This window comes from Apaloderma vittatum, unplaced genomic scaffold, assembly GCF_000703405.1.
Source record: "Apaloderma vittatum isolate BGI_N311 unplaced genomic scaffold, ASM70340v1 scaffold3928, whole genome shotgun sequence".
Lineage (NCBI taxonomy): Eukaryota > Metazoa > Chordata > Aves > Trogoniformes > Trogonidae > Apaloderma > Apaloderma vittatum.
Window position 1 is genome coordinate 17,800 of NW_009728875.1, and position 6,779 is coordinate 24,578.

Genomic DNA, 6,779 nt, shown 5'->3' on the forward strand with positions numbered 1-6,779 from the left:
CTGAAGACAGAAAACTGCATGCTAAGGCCAATTGCATTGTTTGTAATCCTCTATATTCTTTGATTGCTGACCTTTTCTTATTAATGATGCATGACTTTGGTGGTGCCCTAGAAGAGCTTCGAGTGCCAGAAAGGGCTATGCACGTTCCCTTTTCCTTTTCTGAGCAGGTGCGAGAGCTATGACTTAACACTCGGAAAATTAGACCGTACCGTGAGCGCATTAAAATCTGGATTTCCTGCTTTGTTTTTACCTGCATTGCTTTGTCAGAACTGCACTCAAGGCGACGCATTGCTGGTGAGAGTGAAAACGCTGTACTTGACTAAATCAAAAATGTTTTCTCTAGCCTTTTATTTAATATCCGTAGTGTTATATATATATATATATATGCTTACAAATTTTAAAAGAGCTGCTCTGAGCCAGCTCTTTCAGTCCGATTGATACTGGATTGGCACTTCCTTGGTTGTGCTGGACTAATAAAGCTTCCTTGAGGGATTCCATTGTCTGTCTAGCACTTGTTGGAACCCTGCAAGTGTTGTTTTAGGATTTTGGGATGAAGATAATTACGTTGATAAATCTGAACTCTTCAGTACGGACTCAAGAGAACTACAAAGTAGAGGATTTTGAAGCTATGTGCCTTTACAGACACAGCTCACTGTGCCCTACTTGGAAATTGGGTCTCTGCCGACAGCTGTAGCAGGTCTATGTGCAGGGCAGCACCACGCCGTCGTGTCCCCTACCTGCCTCGGAGCAAGGCACAATATTAGTGCAGATCCTGGTAGTAAGTCCCAGGGCTAATTAATTATCCAGAGCACGCTACGAGGCACCTTTCAGTCCTGGAGCTTGCTGAATAGGAGCTGACAAAATGTGCCATTGATGTGCGGCTGCAGTTTTTCAGGAAAGAAAACATGGAGTTAAGGAACCGCGAGCCAGCCCTGCTCGGCTGCGCCTGCACCACCTCGCAAGCAAAGCTGCTGCTTTTTCTGTTTGGAGTGGCCCTTAATTAAATTCAGGTATTGGAACAGTGCTGCCTTGTTCCAGTTTAATAAGCAAGCCCTCTGGGCTGCTTTGCTTTTTAAAAATCCCAGTCTTTTGCTCTGGTTGTGTTCACACCCCTAACAGGGCTACAGTTGGTGGAAGCTTGGGGAAGGTTTGAGGAAAACCTGGCAGTGGGATCGGATGCTCTGTTGCCAGATTTGTGTTAATTTTACCTTCTTGGGCCCAAAGTCAGTGTCCCAGGGAGCTCCCTGCACATGGCCTCTGTGTTAGCGTAACTGAGAGTCTCGCCGAGTTCATATATCATGCTTTCCTCTGTGTCGAGTCCCATGTTGCGCTGTGCCTCTAGCTAAAGGCTTTTAGAAAAGTATAAATCCAGTTATTTAACGGCCTGTGATGATGCTGTTTCAGGGCTATTTTAAGTGTGTGACAGTAGAATACAGAAGGAAATTGCTGTTGGTTTTTCCTCTCTGCTGTCTTGCTGGACTGTATCTGTATCTGTGGTGATGTGGGGCTGTGTCTCCAGAAGGGCTGAAAAAGGACAAAAGAACTGGAGAAAAAAGTATTTATAATGTCCATAGAGTGACATGCCTTCTTGCTATTTCCCATTTAGCTTTTGCCCTATTGATCTGAATTGTTTTTAACTATTACACATTCTCAAGTCTAACAAAGACTAGGCCTCCAATATTTGCTGGTGTAAACTGGCCTGGTGTCACAGGCTGATGTGTGTGCAGCAGCTGGTGGTCTCTGAGCAGTGATTCTCACCAAAAATATTTCATTTAGGGCTGGGGTGAAGGATCCTCTGACTTTTGGAGCTGTGCCTGGTGGACAGAGGATGCTTGGGGCTGCTAAAAGGGATATATTTGCCTTTCCCTGCATGTGGCACCTCAGAAGACAGAAGGTGGGGAAATTAAATTCCGCGCTGGCTTTGGAAACACGGGGAGCACAGCGTTTCAACCTGGGGAGACTAGCACTGAATAATATTTCCCATTTTTTTCAGCAACCTCATGCAAGCGGTCAAAAAGTCAGTGAGCAGTGCGTTGACTTCTGTCAGGAGAGAGATTGGCCAGAGAAGTAAAGAGCATCTGGTTCTCATTGGGGTCTGCCTTTGGATGGTCTTCATTCTTGTTTGTCACATTATGTCTCTTCCCCCTGCCTCCCCCTTCCTCCTTCCTCTCTCTTTTTTTTCTTTTTTCCCCCTTCAGTGAGTTTACAAGTCTTACTGGAATGCACATATGGTCCTTATCAACCCCAAAGTCCAGCTTTTTTTTTTTTCTCTTTTTTTCTGGTTAGCAGTGACATCAGGGCCGTTAGAGGCATTAGTCACTTTTACTCCAAATAGAACAATCCGTGGTTTTTGGAAACCTATGGAGGAAAATGTCTTTTATGTTAGTTCTTGGCATAAATGCAACTGTTGGTGCTCTGAGCTTGTGCTGACCTTTAGCCAAACGTTTTGCCTGGAAGACAAATGTTGGTTCCCACTCTCTACAGCGGCTTGTGAGTTGTTGGATTTTGCTGACTTCCCTCTTCCCAGAAGAATGCGACTGTATCCTTTTTCTCCATCCTCCTGCTGAGTTGCTGCCGCTTGCCAATGTAAGCAGTTCCCCTCGCCTCCCCGCCAGCGGGTCTTGGAGGCGCGGGAACAGCGCCGGCTCTATCGCCTGCACGAGGACCTAGTCCCTGCCGCGTGGCAGGGGCTGCGACTCGCAGTTGCAAGCCATTGGCAACCAGGATATTTGGTGCTGCATGTCAAGGAGATGGGTCTTGTGCTTCCCACCCCATGCTGTGTCTGTGCTGGAGGAGGTGGGTTTGGGACAGCAGTTTAGACCTTGCTGGAGGGCTGGGGCAGGGGACTGACTGGATGAAGCACACGCCACCCTTGGTGACACACTGCAGCAGTGAGTCACTTGGGTTGGTGACAGGGTGGGAGGCTTTAGCCACCCAGCTTGTCTGCCTTTCTGATGAATCTTCCTAGCTCGCTTGGCACATTAATCTACAGAATGGGGATGTGTGTTCCGAAGGGGTCTGTTAGCCCTGTTGAGAGAGAAGGGAGAGGAATAAAAAATAATAAAAAGACCTCCCAGGCTTGAGTGGCTTGCAGAGACATCTGCCTGAGGCTGCAGCCAGCCAGCAGCAGGAGCATGGGAACAGGAACTCCCCCTCCTCTGCTGGTGACCCTGATGCTTATCCTAGCCTAAATCATCGAGTAAGAAGTCCTTCCTTTCTTGATTAACTCATTGATTCCAGTGGGCTGGTTTCTTGTTGCGTAGCTAGGGTAAGGAGGGGCAAGTAATTGTTCTTTCTTGTTCCCCCCCCAGTACTGCTGTACTTGACTTGCCTTGTCCAAGAATTAAGGGTTTCACCATTGCTGAAGTCTGTCTAAGGAAAGGGAGGAGCATTGTGGGTGCTGTTTCAAGCAGCTTCAACAGTGAGCTTGGCTCTGGCGTGGGTGCTAAGAATACTTTGTGCCCTGCTGGCAGGGACCCCAGCTCTCAGTTTTAACATGGGAAGAGGATACGATTGATCCCTTTTGTCAACTACTCTTCTGTGCTCAGTGCTCTTTCCTGAGCCACCTTTTTGTCTGAGCAGACTGAAGTATCTCTGTATCTGGCTTTGGATGCAGCATCTAAGATTACTTCAGAAACGCAGGAACGTGCGCCTTGTAATGGGGCAAAAATGTAGCTGGCCTGAGTTGCTGACAACAATAAAAGCTTTCAGAATTTCTTAAAGGTGCCTAAGTCGTGTGGCCTCAAATAACTAAACACTTGCTTCATATTTGTGGTTGAGCTTAATATTTTGCATACCAGCATTTTTCCTCTCTTGAATGTGAGGCTCGTTTTTGTTTTCTTTAACTCTTTGGAGGCGTGTGAAGCTGACCCCCAGCTACCAGGAGCAGTGGGACAGGAGGGGCGGAAGGGGAATATTTTTCCAGCAGCCTTAAAGCTGAAGGGGCTCAGCCAGGAGCTTGCTTTGTCGTTGTGGTTCAGTCCTGAGTGAGGAGAGCACTGGGATGATAAATGCAGGTGTCCTTGTGGACCTTTTCTTCTCAGCCTTTTGAGAGTAACGCTCTTTATTTTCTACCCAGGAGAAAAGCAACTTTGCTTTATTATAGATCAGCTACCAAACACCTTCTGAAGCGTAAGGACAAGGCTCTGCTTTGTGCTGCATTTGGGAAGTGCATTCCTGGTCATGGGGCTCACCTTTATAATCCACCTCCCCATCTGCACACGGGTGTACTGTTGTTGACTCCGATGAGGAAGATAAATTTCCCCTTTTTTCTGCTAGCTCTGCCAAGCCACAGTGGCTTGGGAGGAATGAGCTGATTCTCTCCCTGCACGTGCCTCGTCAGCCAAATCGTTTTATAAAGCTTCACTGAATTACATCCACGCAAACCCACTGTTTGCCACAGAGCATCCATTACAGTGTTGACTGACCTATAAAACCTTTGCCACCACGAGTTATGTATGACGAAAACCAGATCTGAAGACTACTCAACGGGGCTCCGAGATTGCAAGCCCTTTTTTTTTTTCTGTGCTTTAAAATTAAGGATGCTGGGATCTGGAGTCCTGGCAATTAATCTCTTTATAGCGATGGGATGCTGTGCCTCTGGAGGCCTTTCTCTGTTTTACTTACCCCTTCTCTTACCCCGCTGAAATTAAAACCAGCAGCTGTGATAACAGCATCTTCGAGATTGTTGTTGACCTAGGAAATATCAACTGTGGGATGCCTTGTAAGTCACTGCAAAGAAAAGTGATCAGGAACTTTCTCAATAAATAAACAAGCATTTATTTGTTAATGTGACTCTGTAGTTTCTGTTAGGGGTTAGAATACAGCTCTGGAGGTGCAGAATTGCCTCCTCATGCAGATGATGTGTAAAGAGGGAGGTGTCATGTAAGGAGGCTCAGTAAAGCAGACATGACTGTGTCGTAAGGAAGAGTTTAAAATCCAAGGCTGCTCTTGGGATGTCTTAAGCTCTGTGACATGTGAGAACATCCAGGCACTGGAGTCGAGGGGCAGATCTGGTACAAATTGGCTGCTCTCTACAGAAGCCTGTGGAGCTGCAGTTTTATCCCTGCTGATCTTGTCCATTGCTCCTGCAGCTGCAAGGAGGGAGTGGTGCGTGGCAAACAGGTCATCTTTTAGCATGGTTCAAAGAGCTCAGTGCTTCCAGATACAGTGGCTTGTCTCTGTGTTAGTAAGGCATCTCTTAGGGCTGTGTGACTGTGAGGGTCATCTGAGGAGTTGTTTTAGTCCAGGAGTGTATTGAGGTGCAGAAATGGGCAAAGAGAAGAGCTGTGTTGGACTCGAAGACCTGTTGCACTCTATTCCTCCTTTGAGGGAACACGAGGAATATGCAGTGAGGCAGGATGAAGATGTGCCTTTCACTTGGGGTGAGGTGCCTGAGCAGCACTGCTGCCTTCCTCTGAAAGAAGATCCTGGTAGCAGGAGGAATAAATCCATGCCTGTAGCGTGCTTGCTTCCCCGGCTTGTTGGGTGCACACGGGGGCTCTGGGCTCATCTCTCTGGGATGGGAACCTTTGCCTCTGTGAGCCTTGGAGCACTCTTCAGCTGGAGTCACCCAGTTGGCAGAGAGATGACTCACTTGATCTCCAAACCCAGCCCCCTGCCTCCTTCTCCAGAGCTTGTCGCAGCCAGAGCAGCGTGGCCAATTTGACTTAGCATCTCCTTGTTTTTAAAACACTTCTGTTTTGCCAGACTGAATGCGTGAATCACTTGCCTGTTCTGCTAATTACACTCTTGAGCAGTCAGGCTTGTTGCTCTCCAGAGGCTTCCTTTCCATGTGGATAAAACCTGAGCTTGTGAGCTGCTCTGGAGTTTGCAGTTGTTGTAGTGCTTCCCCCTCCCCAGGCACGCCAGGGGGCTGAAGACTGTAGCACTGTTGAGCTAATAAAGCCAGCACTGTCCGGTCCAATGCAGTCAGGCTAACTGGTGAAATTGTGAAAACCAATCACTGTTGTGATTTTGCTGATAGGCAGCCTTGGCAGAGCTGTGCTTTGGCTAAAGGGGCTGCTGAGCTTCACGGTGGGTCCTGCAGCTCCCAGCCTGCTGTCCAGACCTCTGCTGTGGGCAGAGCAGAGAAAGGACCAGGGCTTTTATCCTTGAGACAGCACCTCCGTTGTTACTGAGCAATCCTTTGAAGAGGGTGGAGGCAAGAACAGAGGCCTGGCTGCAGTGGTAAGAAGTTTATGCAGCGTGCACCCCTTCTTTCAATCCCTTTTCTCAGAGACCGAGCAGCCTCTGTCCCCTGCCAGAAAAGTGCCAAATCTCTGTGTCCATCTGCACGCACTGGAACTGGCTGTTGTGTTGCACGATGCTTTCATTTGTGTGTAGGAGGAGATATTTAGAAACTCTATTCCCTGTGGCTCTCCTGCCTTGACTGAAATGCATATCTGTGATACTTCTGCAGAAATGCACATATTTTCTGAATCTGCTCAATGAGATGTGTTGCAGTCTGGGGAATACTGAGGGAGGTGGAGACTCGGGTTTGCATTTCATCTCTGCTCATGCCTTGGGCCTCTGAGCTTTTCATTAGTGTTTTGATGTTTTGGGTAGATACCAGACTACACTTCTGCCTCCTGTTATGCAGCACAGCTTGTGAAAAAAAGTTGGCATTGAAAAGTGTAGAGATAGGGTTTGGGTTTTCCATTGTTGACATTTGCCACTTGCAGGGGAAAAAAAAGCAAAGGGGAGGGAACTAAATCGAAGAAGGTATGCAGCAAAACATAACTGTCACGGAAGCAAGAGATGAGTCTAACTGCTGTTCC